General features: G+C 36.7%; 1 pseudogene; it reads left to right on the top strand.

The window, feature by feature from the left end:
* The first annotated feature begins 1,142 nt into the window (after positions 1–1,142).
* On the top strand, positions 1,143–17,591 carry LOC100593663 (annotated as a pseudogene).
* Positions 17,592–21,791: the final 4,200 nt, after the last annotated feature.

The raw sequence follows: 21,791 nt of genomic DNA on the forward strand, positions 1-21,791 counted from the left end.
TAATGGCAGAGGAATCTGTTCAGGCAATATAACTACTGCTCTTGCCAGTAACATAGCTTATATTAACATACTTGCCTGATAGCTTCAAATTATATTAAGCATTTTAAAGCCAAATAATGGCCTTCATTACATTTCTCAAGGCAGATCCAATGCTGGGTATTTTAAGAGACTATTTTTCACTAGCATAAGAATGAGCAGGCAATGCTCATTCTTTGAAAGACAAGCAATTGAAAGACAGGCAATGCTATTTTATTTTACACATATTTGCCTGGAGGAAAATATTTGATCTTTGATAATTAAGGGCCTCTGAATTCAGTTATAATATCACTAGATAATAGGTATAATGCCTTATCTCAAATATCAAGAAAAATTGAGATCATACCAGTTTATTTTACAGGTCAATATGGAACATGCATTGCATCTGTGTAATTATCTAGCCCCACACCCACCTCAGAGTCCAATTCTAAACAGCCATGGACTCAGAAAATAACTCTAAAACAAACATGGATCTTTCTCACTCCAAAACTAAATCAGACTCTCTTTATTTTCTGCATCTTTTTGTAAGATCCAAGGCAATCTATGTTCATAATTAACTCTTGTTGACCATTTATATATGTGCTAATCACTTCACACTCATTATCTTATTTAATGTAAAAATTACCAAGAGGTCATAATGCCTATTATTTAATATCATTTTATAATTCTTTCTTAGGAACATCAAGTAAATAGACTTTTCTCAAGATATTTAGCTTGTGTTTATTTCAGTCATAGTTTGAGTATGAAACACTGAAATTGGACTAGGAGGACACAGTTCTTATTAACATTTACGGAAAAGGTGTCACATCAATTGTTGAATTTCATTGGGCAAATGGAACAATGTCTGGAAGAAACAAACACAGTAAGTCTTTATCAGTCCTATGCAGTATAAAAATGCTGTTATTTTCCTCCAAATAAATATTAAGCTTAATTACTCAGGCATTAAAATGTTTAAATTGAGAAAAAGCAAGAGAAAAGGTAATGCAATAGATAAGCGGAGTGGGAGGAAAGCATTAGAAAAGGTAATATTGTAGCATGGGTATTATCTAAGGAATCCAGGCCCAAAAGGGTAGGAAGAGCAGCATGTGTAGATTTGAATGCCTAAGATGGATAGGATCAATGAAGTGTGTAAGAAGGCCATGGGAAGTGCAAATAGAGAATTTCTCAAGACGAACTCCTCAGTGTTGTCTCTGATCAGTGTTGGTTACTTATCTGATCGTGCCAGAAAAAAATTTCAAAATGGCAATGGAACTTTCCCCAGAGAGTATGGTGTAGTGGAAAGATGATGCACTTTTCCAGTCAGACAGACTGGAGTATGAGCCTTATGTCATGTATTGAATAGTTGGTAATACCTCCTCAGGATTGTGTGAGGACTATATGAAACAGCATATGCACAGCCTTTAGCATTGTGTATAAGACATAGTAGTTCCCCCACTCACTCACAAATACCAGTTACACTTTTTGAGTTCATACTGTTTGCCTTACTACAGTGGTTTTCTATTCTGTCAGTTTTTTTCTAGTAATAAAAGAATTAAAAGTACTTATAAAAGTACTGGAATTAAGAGTCAAGAAACCTGGATTCTAGCATTTGCTTTATCATTAGCTTGTTGCTGGACCTTGGGTAATCAGTTCACTCTTAAATGTTCCTATGTTCTTATGTAAAGAGGTAGAATCACATTATTTCTAAGAGGTTTACCAATTTGTATATTCTATGATTACTCCAAAAAAATAAATTCTAATAGACAAACTATTGATTAGTCATAGTTTTTGTGTAGCAGCAAAAACTAAACTCTAAACTGAACCATGTAAGAGTATATATTTAACTGGATTAGAGTGATTTTTAAGAGGTAAAACTATTGCAACCCACGAATACTCTGCAAAATTTAGAAATGCATCTTATTCAAACACTCAATTTTCTTCAAAAGCATAGACTTTTCAGCCTAGTTAGGAAAAAATTCATTATTATGACTATTATATAAATACATTTTCAGTTCACTTTGTCTTGCAGAATCACTGCACAAGTTTTGGATACTTTAATAGCATAAACATAATTACAGCGTTCTCATTTTATAGGCAAATAATTAAACCACAATGCAGAAAAGTTAAAAAAATTATGCAATGCCCACTCATAAGAGACAAAACTAAAATAGAGCATAGTTATTCTGACGCAAAAATTTTATTTTCCCTATTGCCTCCCCCACCATCACTACCTGCTTCCAGATTCCTGAAGGACTAGTTTACTTTTGACAATCTCAGACACAGAATTTTCTCTTTTTAAAGTGCTACTTCAATCTTTTGAGGAGAAAGGATATTTCTAGTTTAAATTCAGCCCAAATAATACCATCTCAAATGAGAATATCACTACAACCACCCAACATGTGCACTACTTCCCTTTCCAGTTGATAGTTCAGCACTTTGGGAAGAAAATTGATCCTTTACAGCCATTTAGTAGCATATTTCAAAATCCTACAGCAGTACTTTGCTAAATGGCATCCAGCTCATCTGGATGTGTTGAGTTTCCAGATCATAAACTCCTAAAGGGCAGAGTCTATGATTATTTGGCTAACTTTATATCTCTTATGACTGCGGGTGCTTAATAAATACTATTTCATGGTAATAATGATGATGATGACAAGTTAATGCTCCTCAAAGTGCCAACCAACCAGTCAATTTAGTGAAAGTCAAACTGGTCATTTGATATAAAAAATCTACTTACTTGATTGAATGAATTCTTGAAATTGCAGCTGGTTGTTTTTATGCTTGTATAGACATAACATTAAAGTTCCTTTCATATTGAGAAGGGTTAAGAGAATGGTGCAATATGCATATTCATTAGTAGTCAATTTTATCACATCAATCAGAAGCTTTGAAAAAGTTGAGTGAAATTACTGTTGAGATAAACAAAATATAATCATATAATGGCATGTAATCTCAGGAATCTCCTTTAGGTACCCCTCCCCAGCCATGAATTTATGTCACTATATTCTTCTCAGATAAGTCCCTTGGCTTAACTTCATTAATCATGGACTGATGCAATTAGAATCACATATCCCAAGTGGGCACCTTCCATGTGTCATGTTTTGGCCTGCATAACATTCACAACCATATCTATGTTAGTAAAATAAATCCATTGAAGACATGAAGCAATTTCTATTGCCAGCAAAGGAATATTGAGGATCATCAGAATTATGTTGATAATTGCTTTAGCATGTCCCTTTACTCACAAATTAATATATAGACAATTTTTTAAAACAAAGTTGGAGGAGTTACTACCTTATTTTTAATCTATTCTAAAGATAGAGTAATCATGAAAATGCAGTATTTGTAAAAACATAGACATATAGATCAACGGAATAGAACAGATTCTAGACATAACCTTACATATATTTGGTCAATTGATTTTTGAGAAATTTGCCAATGTAAGTAATGTAGAAAAAATACTTTTGAACAAATATGTTGGAACAATTTGATAGACATACATATGCAAAAAAATTGAACCTCAACCATGTCTCACACTCTATATAAGAATTAATAGAAAATGTGTCACAGCCCCAAATATAAGAATGAAAATTATAAAAATTTTAGGACAAAATAGGAGATAATCTTAGCAACCTTGGATTTGACAAAAATTTCTTAAATACAAAAAAGAACAAATTAACGAAGAAAGTAATCAATAAATCACGGTTCATTAATATTAAAGCTTTTCTTTTTAAAAGGCACTGCTACAAATGTGAAAAGGTGAGCCATGGGCTTGAAGAAAACACTTGCAAAGCAAATATCTGAAAAAGAACTTCTATGTAGAATACCTAAATTACCTTTACAGTTTAATTGTTAGAACATAAACAACAGAATTAAAATGGGCAAAATATTTGAATAGTTAACCAAAGACATTAAGTGCTGCTTACTATCATTAGCCATTAAGAAAATGCCAACTAAAACCACAATAAAAACTACAACAGACTGGGTGTGGCGACTCATGCCTGTAATCCCAGCATTTTGGGAGGCTGAGGCGGGCAGATCACCTGAGGTCAGGAGTTCAAGACCAGCCTGGCCAACATGGTGAAACCCTGTCTCTGCTAAAACTACAAAAATTAGCTGAGCATGGTGGCACACACCTGTAATCCCAGCTACTCGGGAGGCTGATGCAGAAGAATCACTTGAACCTGGGAGGCGGAGGTTGCAGACAGCCGAGATCGCACTGCACTCCAGCCTGGGTGGCAGAGTGAAACTCTGTCAACAACAACAAAAAACAAAACAAAACACTATAACATACATACTAGAAAGGCTAAAACTAGAAAAACTGAAAATACCAAGGATTAAAGAGGATGTAGAAATATGATACACTGCTGGTGGAAATGCAAAATTATACAGTGTTAAAAACAGCAATTTCTTATAACATTAAATACATACCTGTCATACATATCAGCCATTCCACTTCTAATCCTTACCCAACAAAAGTGAAAGTATATGCACATACAAAGATTTGTACATGAATGTTCATAGCAGCTTTATTTGTAATAATCACAAACTGAAAACAACCCAAATGTCTCTCAATAGGTAAAGGATGAAAAATATTTGGTGTATTCATATACTGGGATACTAAGTAATAAAAATAAATAAACTATTGATACATACAAAAACCTAGGTAAATCTTAATTATGCTAAATGAAAAAAGCCAGAAAAATGAGTATACACTGTTGGATATATATATGTATATCCTACAGGATACATATACATATATATGTATATGCATGTGTATGTATATGTATCCTACAAGATATACATATATATCCTACAGTGTATACTGATTTTTGTGGCTTTTTTCACCCAGCATAATTTTTTCACTCAGTATCTTATTTCTACATCCTCTTTAATACATATACCTATATATGTATATGTATCCTACAGGATATACATATTTATATATATATATGTATATAACTTTATAAAATTCAAACTAATCTATAATGACAAGAAGCAGATCAGTGGTTACTTGGGAAACGGTCGTTGGATTGGCTAGGGAAGGAAAATTACAGATTGGTACCAGGAAACTTTTGGAGGTAAAGGATATGTTTATTATGTTGATTTTGGTGATGGTTCACATATGTAAAACTAAATTTTACACTTTAAAGACTTGACTATATATTTATTCACACACACAAACACACACACATATTTACACATGTCATCTGGGCGAATGTGGCCATTGAAGCCATAGGAAGGATTATAAAATTAGACAGTGGGGTCTAGAAACAAACCTCAATTAAGTATAACATGTAACAGCTAGGCAGAAGACGATGAGCTTTCAAAGAAGTAGAGAAGAAATGGGCAGAGAGACAGAGAAATAAAAGCACAGATAAATATTGTATTGTAGAACCTAATGGAAAAGTGTGTTGTAAGAAGAGTTGAGTAGTTTGTCAGCAGTAAACATTGCTGGAAAGAGGTCCAATAAAATGGGAATTGTAAAATGATTTTATTTAATGTCACTGGTGGCCTTAGCCTGATATTTTTATAGAGGAATAGGGCAGGAAACGAAATTTGAGTGGGGGAATGGGAGATAAATAGATGGAGATAGTAAATAAAAGCAGCTTTTTAAAAGATTTTTGCCTTATAGGTACAGAAAAATGAGATATAGAAGGAAGTTGCCAGAAAGAAAGGGATAGTTATGGAAGGCTTTTTATTTAATTGAGGAATAATATTCGAATATTTATATGAGTGTTGTGCTGGAGCTGCATATGAGAGTCAATTATTAAATTTTCAGAAATTTTGCAAGCCATCATTAAAAATAGCCATTATTAAAAAGTAACTTTATAAATTCAGAATTAATTATATTAAAATCAAGGTAACAAATACTCAAATCTCATTACTTCTTATTTAACTATTTTATACTACTATCTATACTCAAGGTTATTTATGTCACTTGTATCTGTATAGTGGGAATATTATATAATAGTTTGAAAGTGCACATCTCTTCTCCACTTTCTGTTCAGTGACATAACGTTGTTAGGTTGAAACTGGCAATGATGGAAGTGTTTACACCACAAAAGTTGGTAAACACTTCAAATAAGGACATGGTTTTAAGAAGTTTGTTGTTATTGTGGATTGTCTAGGAAGACATACAGAAAAATCTCAATAATTCTGATTAAACTTAAAAATTGTTGTGTTGCGGCTGTTATATTGTGAATAGCACAAAAAATAAGAAAAATATTTTCCTAGTATCCAAAAGCTATTATGTGATTCACCAAAAGTCATTCACGTCATTGATGAACACATTAATTTCTGATTTTATTTTTTTATTTTTTTATCAGTTTTTATTTTTTTATTTTTATGTTACTCATTGAGGAAAACAAAAACATCAATCAATATTCATGTCAGAACTACACTCATTTGTCAATTACAACCACAGGTTAGTCACAAATATATGAGTTTACCAAAAACAATTAAAACATTCTGTAAGTATCATTAGTTACATGGAATTTATGATAGAAAGACTAGAATATTTTATCATTACTTTTAAATTGTGTGCTATACAGCCTCTATGTTAGTAATATAAATAATAAATTATGTACGTGTATTCATACATGCATTTTTACAGAGAGCCAATTATTAAAAAATTACTACCACATTTGTAACTCAGCAAAGCCATGATAAAACTGATCAGCTAAAAAAAAATTCTGTCTATATTTTTTGAATAACTATTTTCTGAAAATGTGAAATAGACCTTGAAACAAAGATAACAGGATATGGCACTAGGACAAGAGTCAGAATATAGATATAACAAATATTTATGAGTGGTATTGATATGGTTTGGCTGTGTGCCGACCCAAATCTCAACTTGAATTGTATCTCTCAGAATTCCCACCTGTTGTGGGAGGGGCTCAGGGTAAGGTAACTGAGTAATAGGGGCTGGTCTTTCCTGTGCTATTCTCATGATAGTGAATAAGTCTCACGAGATCTGATGGGTTTATTGGGGGTTTCCACTTTTGCTTCTTCCTCATTATCTCTTGGTGCCACCATGAAAGAAGTGTCTTTTGCCCTCCACCATGATTCTGAGGCCTCCCAGCCATGTGGAATTGTAAGTCCAACTAAACCTCTTTTTGTTCCCAGTTTCAGGTATGTCTTTTTAATTTTTTTATTATTTTTATTTTATTATTATACTTTAGGTTTTAGGGTACACGTGCACAATGTGCAGGTTTGTTACATATGTATCCATGTGCCGTGTTGGTTTGCTGCACTCATTAACTCGTCATTTAGCATTAGGTACATCTCCTAATGCTGTCCCTCCCCACTCCCCCCAACCCATAACAGTCCCCGGAGTGTGATGTTCCCCTTCCTGTGTCCATGAGTTCTCATTGTTCAATTCCCACCTATGAGTGAGAACATGCGGTGTTTGGTTTTTTGTCCTTGCAACAGTTTACTGAGAATGATGGTTTCCAGTTTCATCCATGTCCCTACAAAGGACATGAACTCATCATTTTTTATGGCTGCATAGTATTCCATGGTGTATATGTGCCACATTTTCTTAATCCAGTCTATCGTCGTTGGACATTTGGGTTGGTTCCAAGTCTTTGCTATTGTGAATAGTGCCGCAATAAACATACGTGTGCATGTGTCTTTATAGCAGCATGATTTATAGTCCTTTGGGTATATACCCAGTAATGGGATGGCTGGGTCAAATGGTATTTCTAGTTCTAGATCCCTGAGGAATCGTCACACTGACTTCCACAATGGTTGAACTAGTTTACAGTCCCACCAACAGTGTAAAAGTGTTCCTATTTCTCCACATCTTCTCCAGCAGCTGTTGTTTCCTGACTTTTTAATGATGGCCATTCTAACTGGTGTGAGATGGTATCTCATTGTGGTTTTGATTTGCATTTCTCTGATGGCCAGTGATGATGAGCATTTTTTCATGTGTTTTTTGGCTGCATAAATGTCTTCTTTTGAGAAGTGTCTGTTCATGTCCTTCGCCCACTTTTTGATGGGGTTGTTTGTTTTTTTCTTGTAAATTTGTTTGAGTTCATTGTAGATTCTGGATATTAGCCCTTTGTCAGATGAGTAGGTTGCAAAAATTTTCTCCCATTCTGTAGGTTGCCTGTTCACTCCAATGGTAGTTTCTTTTGCTGTGCAGAAGCTCTTTAGTTTAATTAGATCCCATTTGTCAACTTTGGCTTTTGTTGCCATTGCTTTTGGTGTTTTAGAGATGAAGTCCTTGCCCACGCCTATGTCCTGAATGGTATTGCCTAGGCTTTCTTCTAGGGTTTTTATGGTTTTAGGTCTAACATGTAAGTCTTTAATCCATCTTGAATTAATTTTTGTATAAGGTGTAAGGAAGGGATCCAGTTTCAGCTTTCTACATATGGCTAGCCAGTTTTCCCAGCACCATTTATTAAATAGGGAATCCTTTCCCCATTGCTTGTTTTTGTCAGGTTTGTCAAAGATCAGATAGTTGTAGATATGTGGCATCATTTCTGAGGCCTCTGTTCTGTTCCATTGATCTATGTCTCTGTTGTGGTACCAGTACCATGCTGTTTTGGTTACTGTAGCCTTGTAGTATAGTTTGAAGTCAGGTAGCGTGATGCCTCCAGCTTTGTTCTTTTGGCTTAGGATTGACTTGGCGATGCGGGCTATTTTTTGGTTCCATATGAACTTTAAAGTAGTTTTTTCCAATTCTGTGAAGAAAGTCATTGGTAGATTGATGGGGATGGTATTGAATCTATAAATTACCTTGGGCAGTATGGCCATTTTCACGATATTGATTCTTCCAACCCATGAGCATGGAATGTTCTTCCATTTGTTTGTATCCTCTTTTATTCCATTGAGCAGTGGTTTGTAGTTCTTGAAGAGGTCCTTCACATCCCTTGTAAGTTGGATTTTTAGGTATTTTATTCTCTTTGAAGCAATTGTGAATGGTAGTTCACTCATGATTTGGCTCTCTGTTTGTCTGTGATTGGTGTACAGGAATGCTTGTGATTTTTGTACATTGATTTTGTATCTTGAGACTTTTCTGAATTTGCTAATCAGCTTAAGGAGATTTTGGGCTGAGACAATGGGGTTTTCTAGATATACAATCATGTCATCTGCAAACAGGGACAATTTGACTTCCTCTTTTCCTAATTGAATACCCTTTATTTCCTTCTCCTGCCTGATTGCCCTGGCCAGAACTTCCAGCACTATGTTGAATAGGAGTGGTGAGAGAGGGCATCCCTGTCTTGTGCCAGTTTTCAAAGGGAATGCTTCCAGTTTTTGCCCATTCAGTATGATATTGGCTGTGGGTTTGTCATAGATAGCTCTTATTATTTTGAGATACGTCCCATCAATACCTAATTTATTGAGAGTTTTCGGTATGAAGGGTTGTTGAATTTTGTCAAAGGCCTTTTCTGCATCTATTGAGATAATCATGTGGTTTTTGTCTTTGGTTCTGTTTATATGCTGGATTACATTTATTGATTTGCATATGTTGAACCAGCCTTGCATCCCAGGGATGAAGCCCACTTGATCATGGTGGATAAGCTTTTCGATGTGCTGCTGGATTCCGTTCGCCAGTATTTTATTGAGGATTTTTGCATCAATGTTCATCAAGGATATTGGTCTGGAATTCTCTTTTTTGGTTATGTCTCTGCCAGGCTTTGGTATCAGGATGATGCTGGCCTCATAAAATGTGTTAGGGAGGATTCCCTCTTTCTCTATCAATTGGAATAGTTTCAGAAGGAATGGTACCAGTTCCTCCTTGTACCTCTGGTAGAATTCGGCTGTGAATCCATCAGGTCCTGGACTCTTTTTGGTTGGTAAGCTATTGATTATTGCCACAATTTCAGAGCCTGTTATTGGTCTATTCAGAGATTCAACTTCTTCCTGGTTTAGTCTTGGGAGGGTGTATTTGTTGAGGAATTTATCCATTTCTTCTAGATTTTCTAGTTTATTTGCATAGAGGTGTTTGTAGTATTCTCTGATGGTAGATTGTATTTCTGTGGGATCGGTGGTGATATCCCCTTTTTCATTTTTTATTGCATCTATTTGATTCTTCTCTCTTTTCTTCTTTATTAATCTTGCTAGCAGTCTATCAATTTTGTTGATCTTTTCAAAAAACCAGCTCCTGGATTCATTAATTTTTTGAAGGGTTTTTTTGTGTCTCTATTTCCTTCAGTTCTGCTCTGATTTTAGTTACTTCTAGCCTTCTGCTAGCTTTTGAATGTGTTTGTTCTTGCTTTTCTAGTTCTTTTAATTGTGATGTTAGGGTGTCAATTTTGGATCTTTCCTGCTTTCTCTTCTGGGCATTTAGTGCTATAAATTTCCCTCTACACGCTGCTTTGAATGTGTCCCAGAGATTCTGGTATGTTGTGTCTTTGTTCTCATTGGTTTCAAAGAACATCTTTATTTCTGCCTTCATTTCATTATATACCCAGTAAGCATTCAGGAGCAGGTTGTTCAGTTTCCATGTAGTTGATCAGTTTTGAGTGAGTTTCTTAATCCTGAGTTCTAGTTTGATTGCACTGTGGTCTGAGAGACAGTTTGTTATAAGTTCTGTTCTTTTACATTTGCTGAGGAGAGCTTTACTTCCAACTATGTGGTCAATTTTGGAATAGGTGTGGTGTGGTGCTGAAAAAAATGTATATTCTGTTGATTTGGGGTGGCGAGTTCTGTAGATGTCTATTAGGTCCACTTTGTGCAGAGCTGAGTTCAATTCCTGGATGTCCTTGTTAACTTTCTGTCTCGTTGATCTGTCTGATGTTGATAGTAGCGTGGTAAAATCTCCCATTATAATCGTGTGGGAGTTTAAGTCCCTTTGTAGGTCACTCAGGACTTGCTTTATGAATCTGGGTGCTCCTGTGTTGGGTGCACATATATTTAGGATAGTTAGCTCTTCCTGTTGAATTGATCCCTTTACCATTATGTAATGGCCTTCTTTGTCTCTTTTGATCTTTGTTGGTTTAAAGTCTATTTTATCAGAGACTAGGATTGCAACCCCTGCCTTTTTTTGTTTTCCATTTGCTTGATAGATCTTCCTCCATCCCTTTATTTTGAGTCTATGTGTGTCTCTGCACGTGAGATGGATTTCTTGAATACAGCACACTGATGGGTCTTGACTCCTTATCCAGTTTGCCAGTCTGTGTCTTTTAATTGGAGTATTTAGCCCATTTACATTTAAAGTTAATATTGTTATGTGTGAATTTGATCCTGTCATTATGATGTTAGTTGATTATTTTGCTCGTTAGTTGATGCAGTTTCTTCCTAGCCTCGATGGTCTTTACAATTTGGCATGTTTTTGCAGTGGCTGGTACCGGTTGTTCCTTTCCATGTTTAGTGCTTCCTTCAGGAGCTCTTTTAGGGCAGGCCTGGTGGTGACAAAATCACTCAGCATTTGCTTGTCTGTAAAGTACTTTATTTCTCCTTCACTTATGAAGGTTAGTTTGGCTGGATATGAAATTCTGGGTTGAAAATTCTTTTCTTTAAGAATGTTGAATATCGGCCTCCACTCTCTTGTGGTTTGTAGAGTTTCTGCCGAGAGATCCGCTGTTAGTGTGATGGGCTTCCCTTTGTGGGTAACCCGACCTTTCTCTCTGGCTGCCCTTAACATTTTTTCCTTCATTTCAACTTTGGTGAATCTGACAATTATGTGTCTTGGAGTTGCTCTTCTCGAGGAGTATCTTTGTGGCGTTCTCTGTATTTCCTGAATCTGAATGTTGGCCTGCCTTGCTAGATTGGGGAAGTTCTCCTGGATAATATCTTGCAGAGTGTTTTCCAACTTGGTTCCATTCTCCCTGTCATTTTCAGGTACACCAATCAGACGTAGGTTTGGTCTTTTCACATAGTCCCAAATTTCTTGGAGGCTTTGTTCATTTCTTTTTATTCTTTTTTCTCTAAACTTCCCTTCTCGCTTCATTTCATTCATTTCATCTTCCATCACTGATACCCTTTCTTCCAGTTGATCGCATCTGCTCCCGAGGCTTCTGCAATCTTCGCGTAGTTCTCGATACTTGGCTTTCAGCTCCATCAGCTCCTTTAAGCCCTTCTCTCCATTGGTTATTCTAGTTATCCATTCTTCTAATTTTTTTCAAAATTTTTAACTTCTTTGCTATTGTTTTGAATTTCCTCCTGTAGCTCGGAGTAGTTTGATCGTCTGAAGCCTTCTTCTCTCAACTCATTAAAGTCATTCTCCATCCAGCTTTGTTCCATTGCTGGTAAGGAACTGTGTTCCTTTGGAAGAGGAGAGGTGCTCTGCTTTTTAGAGTTTCCAGTTTTTCTGCTCTGTTTTTTCCCCATCTTTGTGGTTTCATCTACTTTTGGTCTTTGATGATGTTGATGTACAGATGGGTTTTGGTGTGGATGTCCTTTCTGTTTGTTAGTTTTCCTTCTACCAGACAGGACCCTCAGCTGCAGGTCTGTTGGGGTTTGCTAGAGGTCCACTCCAGACTCTGTTTGGCTGAGTGTCAGCAGCAGTGGCTCAAATGGAAATGCCGAAATCACCCGTCTTCTGTGCCACTCACACTGGGAGCTGTAGACCGGCGCTGTTCCTATTCGACCATCCTGAGTTTCAGGTATGTCTTTATCAACGGTGTGAAAACAAACTAGTACGGACATCCAATATAGTAAGCGATGTAGCTGTCAGCTGTGGTCAGGTTCAAAAAAACACTGAATTTACAAAGTTGGATCAATAAAGTAGATTCATATCAGAACATAATTAAAACTCAAGTATTTCAATTTATTTGTCATTCAATAAAGGCCCTATAATAAACATAATAAATGATGTGTATCAGACACTGTACTAAATGTTTTGAATATGTTAATTCTTGTAAATATTTTAAAAATCCTTATGCGTAGGTATTATTATGCTCACCATTATATAAGATGAGGAAAGTGAGGCTTGGGCATGTTTATTAGCTTGCACAAGTTTACAGATCTATTAGTAGAAGGGAAAGCATTTGAACAAACTGACTGTAGAGGTAAAATTGCTGGTGCAAGTAACAACTATACACCTTTGCCTCCAACCAATCTCATCTTATGTGGTTAACTTTTTCTAAGCTAAGTTGGGCTTTCCCAATAGAACAATAAATCTCTATGAAGAAAGGAATCCTCAACACTAACCATACAGTTTAAGGGTATAATTTGAACATCATAACTCCTTGAAAGTTTAAATTAATTAATAGAAAGAAACAAATTCACCTGCTGGATATCAGGGTGGGTCAGAGCTCATAAAATTACTTAGAATAGGTTCTAAATCCAAATTCGGAATAATTCTAAATGAGGAAAGCAACAGATATTTATTTTGGAGATTATTCGGATCTGTTAATATTTAAGTCTCAGAAATGTCTGTCCTTCCTTTATATAAACTCACTAAGTAGTTTATATAATTGTGAAAATTCTACCCAATAAATTCACACATTTATAAATAAATGTAAAAATTTAGAGGATAATTTGGTAATCTCTATCAAAATTTATAAAGGATGTATATCCCTTGAGTCAGAAAAAATTGTCGTAAGAAATTTCCTAAGTACACAAAATTATGTGCATTTGTTCGTGTATATATGTATATATATGTATACTCACACATATATATTTAATTTCCAGAAGCATTGTTTTAGTAGAGAAAGGTTGATGACAATATAAATGTCCATTAGTATCAGAAGAGTTCAATTAATCAGAGTTCACTTATACAATGCAATACTATGCAGCTACTCAAGTGGGTTATAACATTATCTATACATATACTGTCATCAAAAGTTGACAATATTAACAAGCCAATAAAACAATTTACAACACAAAATACATATCATGATTCCAGTTTGGCAAATATGAGATGTGAAGATTTAATTGGTTAGAAGGATAGATAGATATAGGTGCTTGTAGATACATTGGCCCATCCTTGAAAGTATATGCACATTCTAACGTGGGGACTTCTGGAAAAAGGGTGGACTGGGATGTGATGTATACTTACTTTCACTTTGTTGCCTATCTGAAAATTTTTTAATAAGAAAAACAAAAACATAGGCATTTAGTAATTTTTTGAAAAAATACTAGCCTCAGCATTCCATTTTTGCAAGTGCCAGCATCAATAGCTATGGAGTCAGTGATCAATTATTTTGGTGGGTTTGGTATACAAGGTCATGATCAAGCAACCCCTAGGTTCAGTCTTTGTCTACAAAGTTAGATTAAGACATAAAGCCAGGTTAGTTAAATACATATATAACAGATCTCAGCATGTTCTTGACATTTCCAGATGCCACTGAAAAGCTCTATTTGAAAACTTCAATAGAAATGTAGAAGATATGACATATTATAAGACCATTACATCTTCCCGTTTTCATATGGAGTGGCAAATGTTTGCCACAGGGGCATGTGGAAAGGTGGTAGAAAACCATAAATAGCATCCTAAACTTACAGAAATATATATTATTGTTCAAACTCTGCCAGCTTCCAACTTTACCATTGTTCGTGTGCAAAAATGAGAGTAAGTATAAATGTTTCTGACATATTTGAGAATTATTCAATGCATATAAGCAAGCAGAAAAAGAGCATCCTAGGAGAAAAATTTTAAGCATATTGTAGCCTATCCAGCTGAAATGCATAAAATCATTTCTGAATGGATTTCTCTTGTTCTAATTTAGAGTCTCACAGGAATGGTAAAAATTAACCTCAATCTTTATTTCATTGACTTTTAATTAAATCAAGTTTGAAGAAAATGACTTGATTTCCTATCCTTATGCATCACATCTGAGGAAATAGAAACATTTATACTCATGATTTAATATGGCATGTCTAATTGATTGGTTCTCTTTTTTCTGGACATTTTTGGTGGTAAACATAGGTGTAAAGCTAATACAAGAGGAGGAAAGTATGGGTATCCAGGGCGAGTGATATCAAAGATTGAAATGAGAATGATTTTAAAGGAGGTATAGTGATGAAAGTTGTACTTTAAGTGTGGCAAAAACAGTAAGAGACTTCTTATAGCATTTTAAAAACTGATCCTAAATTAATTATTTATATTTGCCAAAATGGATGAATAGGTACCTGTTGCTTTTCTCCATTCAGTTATTGATAGGCAGTCTCTAAAATGGCCTCAAAGATCCCTGCCTTCTGCAATTAACACCCTTATATAATCCCTTCTCCTTCAGTGTGGAGTGGACCTAGTGACTTGCTTCTCATAAATAGAACATAGCCAAAGTGATCAAAAGTGATAGAAAGTTACTTCCCTAGATTAGGTAACGAAACACTCAGGCTTTCATTTTGCTTGGCTCTGTCACCTTGCTTCATTCTTTCATGCTTTCTTTCTTGGAGTCATTTCTCTTGGGCAGCCTGCTGCCATGTTGGGAGTAGCTCTGTGGAGTGGTTCAAGTGGCAAGAAACTGGTATCTCTGGTGAACAGCCATGCAAATTAGCTTGAAAGTGACTCTCTTAAAGCCTGTCGGCTGGGCGTGGTGGCTACGCCTGTAATCCCAACACTTTCGGAGGCCGAGGCACACAGATCACGAGGTCAGGAGATCGAGACCATCCTGGCTAACATGGTGAAACCCCGTTTCTATTAAAAATACCAAAAATTAGCCGGGCGTGGTGGTGGGTACCTGTAGTCCCAGCTACTCAGGAGTCTGAAGCAGGAGAATGGTGTGAACCTGGGAGGCAGAGCTTGCAGTGAGCCGAGATCTGGCCACTGCACTCCAGTCTGGGTGACAGAGTGAGACTCCGTCTCAAAAAAAAAAAAAAAAGCCTGTCAAACTCCACCTCAGTGAGCTTGAAAGCAAATCCTCCTACCTTGTAGCCATGTTAGAGACTCTCACCCAGTTAAACTAAGATCAAATCCATGACCAATAGAAACTGTGAAATAAGTGTTTGTCATTTTAAACCACTAAGTTTTAGGGCAACTTGTTATGCAGCAATAAAAAAAAAAAAAAATACAGCAGCAAATTTTTTCCCTGAAAGGTTATGTTTACTTTGAAGTTTTACAAGTCATCCCATTTTACATGTATGAGGAGGATGAGCTCCCTCTAATGTACAACATGGTGTCTACAGTTTATAACAGTGAATTGCATTCTTGAAATTTGCTAAGAGAGTAAGCATGGACGTTTAAGTCGGCTGAAGCTGTGCCCACAACCGCCCCTTCTCCCAGGTGCTCTGTCCCAGGGAGATGGGGGTTTTATCTGTAAGTCCCTGACTGGGGCTGCTGCGTTTATTTCAGAGATGCCGTGCCCAGAGAGGAGGAATCTAGAGAGGCAGTCTGGCTGCAGCAGCCTTGCTGAGCTGTGGTGGGGTCTGCCCAGTTTGAACTTCCTGGCGACTTTGTTTACACCGTGAGGGTAAAACTACCTACTCAAGCCTCAGCAATGGTGGATGCCCCTCCCTCCACCAAGCTCCAGCGTCCCAGGTCAACCTCAGACTGCTGTGTTGGCAGCGAGAATTTCAAGCCAGTGGATCTTAGCTTGCTGGGCTCTGTGGCAGTGGGACCTGTGCAGCCAGACCACTTGTCTCCCTGGCTTCAGCCCCCTTTCCAGGGGAGTGAATTGTTCTGTCTTGCTGGCTTTCCAGGTGCCACTGGGGTATGGAAAAAAAAAAAAAAAAACGCAGCCAGCTAGCTCGGTGTCTGCCCAAATGGCCGTCCAGTTTTGTGCTTGAAACCCAGGACCCTGGTGGTGTAGGCACCAGAGGGAATCTCCTGGTCTTCGAGTTGCAAAGACCGTGGGAAAAGCACAGAATCTGGGCCGAGTGCACAGTTCCTCATGGCACAGCCCCTCACGGCTTCCCTTGCCTAGGGGAGGGAAATCCCCTGACCCCTTGTGCTTCCAGGGTGAGGGACACCCCACCATGCTTCGGCTAACCCTCCGTGGGCTTCACCCACTGTCCATCCAGTCCCAATGAGATGAACTGGGTACTTCAGTTGGAAGTGCAGAAATCACCTGCCTTCTGCGTCAATCTTGCTGGGAGCTGCATACCGGAGCTGTTCCTATTTGGCTATCTTGTCAGCAGAAGAGGTCAGAACTGATCGCCAAAATCCTGAATTTTTGGGTAACAACATTTGTCAATCATCCACAAGTGTCTGTACTCCTTGGGGAGGAGAACGAAGAGGCTCTACATTATTTGACCAGTGACAGAATTTGGAGATGTTAAATCAGGTTATAGAATAGATTTTTATTTTGATGAAAATCCTTACTTTAAAAATAAAGTTCTCTCCAAAGAATTTCATCTGAATGAGAGTGGTGATCCATCTTCAAAGTCCACCAAAATCAAATGGAAATCTGGAAAGGATTTGACAAAACGTTCAAGTCAAATGCAGAATAAAGCCAGTTAGGAAGAGGCAGCATGAGGAACCAGAGAGCTTCTTTACCTTGTTTACTGACCATTCTGATGCAGATGCTGATGAATTAGGAGAGGTAATCAAAGATGATATTTGGCCAAACCCATTATAGTACTACTTGGTTCCCAATATGGATGATGAACAAGGAGAAGAAGAAGATGATGATGATACAGAAGAGGAAGCATTAGAAGATATTGAAGAAGGGGATGAGGATGAAGGTGAAGATGATGATGAAGGGGAGGAAGGAGAGGAGGATGAAGGGGAAGAGGACTAATAGAAAACTGATGGATTCCAACCTTCCTTTTTAAAAATTTTCTCCAGTCCCTGAGAGCAAGTTGCAGGCTTTTATTTTTTTTCCTCTTGTGCTCAGTTGCTGTGTTCTTGAGCTCTCTTTTCTCTACACCATGGTTCTCAACTTATTTGGGGGGAAATACCTTGAGCAGAATACAATGGGAAAAGAGTCTCTACCCCTTTTTGTTCAAAATTCATTTTTATCCCTTCCTGTCTGAACAAAACCTGTATGGAATCAACACCACTGAGCTCTGTGGGAAAAAAGAAAAACCTGCTCCTTTCACTCTGCTGGAAGCTGGAAGGTGCTAGGCCCCTGTGTAGTAGTGGATAGAATTCTAGTTTTTTTCCTCTTTTCTCTGTATATTGGGCTCAGAGAGTACACTGTGTCTCTAAGTGAATATGGACAGTTAGCATTTAGCAACATGTATCTGTCTACTCTCTTGTTTAAAAAAAGAAAAAACTAAAAAATAGGGTTATAGAAGGTCAGCACAAGGTGGGTTTGAGATGTTTGGGTGGGTTAAGTGGGTATTTTAACAACATGGTTTCTCCTTTGGCATGTTTAGTTGTGATATTTGACAGACATCTTTGCAGTTTAAGATGACACTTTTAAAATGAATTATCTCCTAATGATGACTTAAGCCCTGCCACTCAATGGAATAATCAGCAGAACCTGTAGAATCTTATTTGGAATTGACATTCTCCATTGTAATTTTATTCCTGTTAATTTTTAACTTTTCTTTCTGTTTCACTTGAAAGGAAAGATGATGCTCAGTTTTAAAATATCAAAAGTGTACAAGTTGCTTTGTTACAATAAAATTAAATGTGTACACACATACACAGACTCAAAAGAGAATAAGCAGGTCTAAAATGTTCTTACCACCAAAGAAAGGTAAGCATAAGAGGTGATGGTTATGTTGATTGATTAGTTTGATCGTAGTGATCATTTCACAATGAATAGATATAAAACATTGTTCTACACTTTAAATATACATAACTTTTGTTTGCCAATTATACCTCAATAATTCTGGGAAAATATTTTTAAATACTCAGAGGTGATTATTTTATCAAAATAAAATCTAATTTAATAAAATGTAATCACTTCCAATGATTAGTTTTGTTAAATTAAATTTTCTTTTAACAAAAATTCCTTAAGTATAGCAGCTTTAGGATATATTCAGTAATGAAGTGTGGTAATTAGGTCATAAATGGAAATGTGAAAACAATTATATAAACTTTACTGAGTTTTTATTACATGCCAGGCACTATTCAAATTGCTTGTTTTTTACATATGTTATCATATTTCATCCTCACAAAAGAGCTAATTAACTAGATGTTTCTCTACTGCCATTTTACCTATGAAGAAACTGAAGCATGAAGAAGGATAGGGGTTAAGCCACTAGTCCAGTCATACAGCAAGAAGATTCAAACTCAGGCACTCAAAATCCACAGCCAGTGATTTTGATCACAGTACTATGCTACCTCTCTTGAATACACATTCAATCTGGAGACTACATTTTTTGTATGTGGTGTTATGCTCTGTTGGATCACAAAACAGAGAAATTGTAGATGCTAGATGTTCATGTTAAAAAGCATAAACATTAAGTTGTGATGAACCAGAGATTTCCTGGGAGACAGTATAATTTGAGTGGTTACAAATGAGAACTCAGGAGTAGAAGTGCCTAAATTCACACTCCAACTCAACCAATAGTTGTTTGTAGAATTTAAGGGGAGTTACTTAACCACTCAGATTCATTTCATCTAATGAAAATGGTGACCATATTAATTCCTACTGCATAATGTTGTTATAAGCATTAAATTAGATAATATATGGAAAGGCTTGGAATTACACATGGGATACAGTAAGTAATTAATATATGTCAATTATTATTGTGATATATATTACCTGACAGAAAACAGGACAAATTATAACAGAGAGATTTAAGCTCTATTCTTTCTAGAGGAAAAAAGCTATTCAAGTAAGTGAGAAAAATAAGGCTAAAGAGAAATACAATTTTTAAAAAAGTCACAGGTATTGATAATCTAAAATATGTCAAATGTTCTCTTAGGTGCTTAGCATACATAATTTTCCTTAACACTCATAGCAGACAGGGTAAATAGTATGCCTACTTTATAAATAAGGAAACTTTAATTAAGGAGCTTATCCAACGTTTAAAACCTGCCAAGTAACACAAGTTAGTGCAGTTATCAGGTACTAATTGGTATTCAAATCAAGGAATATCTGATTCTCTTTCACCAAGAGAGACTTCTGAGTTTACAGACCAAAGGCAAAAAGGAGAACTACCCTAAATTGTGAAGTCATATTCTGGAATTCAGTAAAATACAAGTGCTCCCTTTATTCTATCTGTACACATGTATCTAGTGTATGCCTCACACAAGCCTCTGTGCAAGCTACACACTGTTGCCACACAAGGTTGTATAGGATGTGCCCTGCACAAGCTGTGCAGCCAAAGGGAAAAGGAGAGCTAAAATCAAGCCTATTATTAATTCACCAAACATTGAATCTAAGGGGATACATTTACCACAGAATAGGTACTTTGTCCTCATTGTATATAAAAGTGAAATATGGGCTGACATGGTTTGGGTCTGTGTCCTCTCCCAAATCTCATGTCAAATTGTAATCCTCAATGTTGGAGGTGGGACCTTGTAAGAGATGATTGGATCATGGGGGCACTTTCTCATGGTTTAACACCACTCCCCTTGGTGCTGTGTTGCAATAGTAAGTGAGTTCTTGTGAGATTTGGTCGTTTAAAAGTGTGTGGCACCTCCCATCTTTCCCTCTTCCTCCTACTCTTGACAATGTGAACTGCCCCACTCACCCTTTGACTTTCACTATGAGTAAAAGCTCACTGAAGCCTTCGCAGAAGCAGATGCTGCCATGCTTCCTGTACAGCCTGAAGAACTGAGAGCCAATTAAATCTCTTTTGTTTATAAATTACCCACTCTCAGGTATATCTTTATAGCAATGCAAGAATAAGCTAACACAGAAAATTGGTACTGAGAAGTGGGGCATTGCTATAAAGATACCTGAAAATGTGAAAGCAGCTTTAGAACTGGCTAACTGGCAGAGGTTGGAAGAGTGCGGAGGACTCGGACAGGAAGATGAGGGAATGTTTGGAACTTCTAGAGACTTGTTGAATTGTTGCCACAAAACTACTGACTATAATATGGACAATGAAAACCAGGCTGAGGAGGTCTCTTTTGAAAATGAGGAACTTAATGAGAACTAGAGCAAAGGTCACTTTTGTTATGCATTAGCAACGAGGTTAGTGACATTGTGCCCCTTCCCCTAGTGATTTGTGGAACACTGAGCTTTAGAGTGATGATTTAGGATATCTGGTGGAAGAAATTTCTAAGCAGCAAGGTTCAAGATCTGGCCTTGCTTCTTCTAATGGCCTATCCTTATACCAATGAGCAAAAAAAAAAAAAAAAAAAAAAAAAATGTATAAATGGAGCATATATTAAAAGGGGAAGCAGAGTATAAAAGTTTGAAAAATTTGTAGCCCAGCCATGTGGTAGAAAAGAAAAGCCTATTTTCAGGGGAGGAATTCAAAAAGCCTGCATAAACTTGACTAAGTAAACTAAAGAAGAGCCAATTGCTAATACCTGAGATAATGAGGGAATGGCCTCAAAGGCATGTCAGAGGTGTTCATTGCAGACCCTTCCATCACAGGCAGATAATGGTTTTTTTTTTTTTGTCCCCACCCAAATCTCATCTCGAATTGTAATTCCCATAATCCCTATGTATTATGGGAGGAACAGGTAGAGATAATCGAATCATGAGGATGGGTTTCCCTATCCTGTTCTCATGATAGTGAGTTAGTTCTCATGAGATCTGATGGTTTTATAAGAGACATCTCCCTTTGCTGGACACTCATTCTCTCTCCTGCCACCATGTGATGAAAAATGTGTTTGCTTCCCCTTCTGCCATAATTGTAAGTTTCCTGAGGCCTCCCTAGCCGTGCAAAACTGTGAGTGAATAAAACCTCTTTTCTTTATAAATTACCCAGTGTCAGGTATCTTTTTATAGCAGTGTGAAAACTGACTAATACAGTAAATTGGTACAGGGAGTGAGACACTACTATAAAGACACCAAAAACCGTGGAAGCAACATTGGAACTGGTTAAAAGGCAGAAGTTGAAAAAGTTTGGAGGGCTCAGTAGAA

This window comes from Nomascus leucogenys, chromosome X (assembly GCF_006542625.1).
Source record: "Nomascus leucogenys isolate Asia chromosome X, Asia_NLE_v1, whole genome shotgun sequence".
Classification (NCBI taxonomy): domain Eukaryota; kingdom Metazoa; phylum Chordata; class Mammalia; order Primates; family Hylobatidae; genus Nomascus; species Nomascus leucogenys.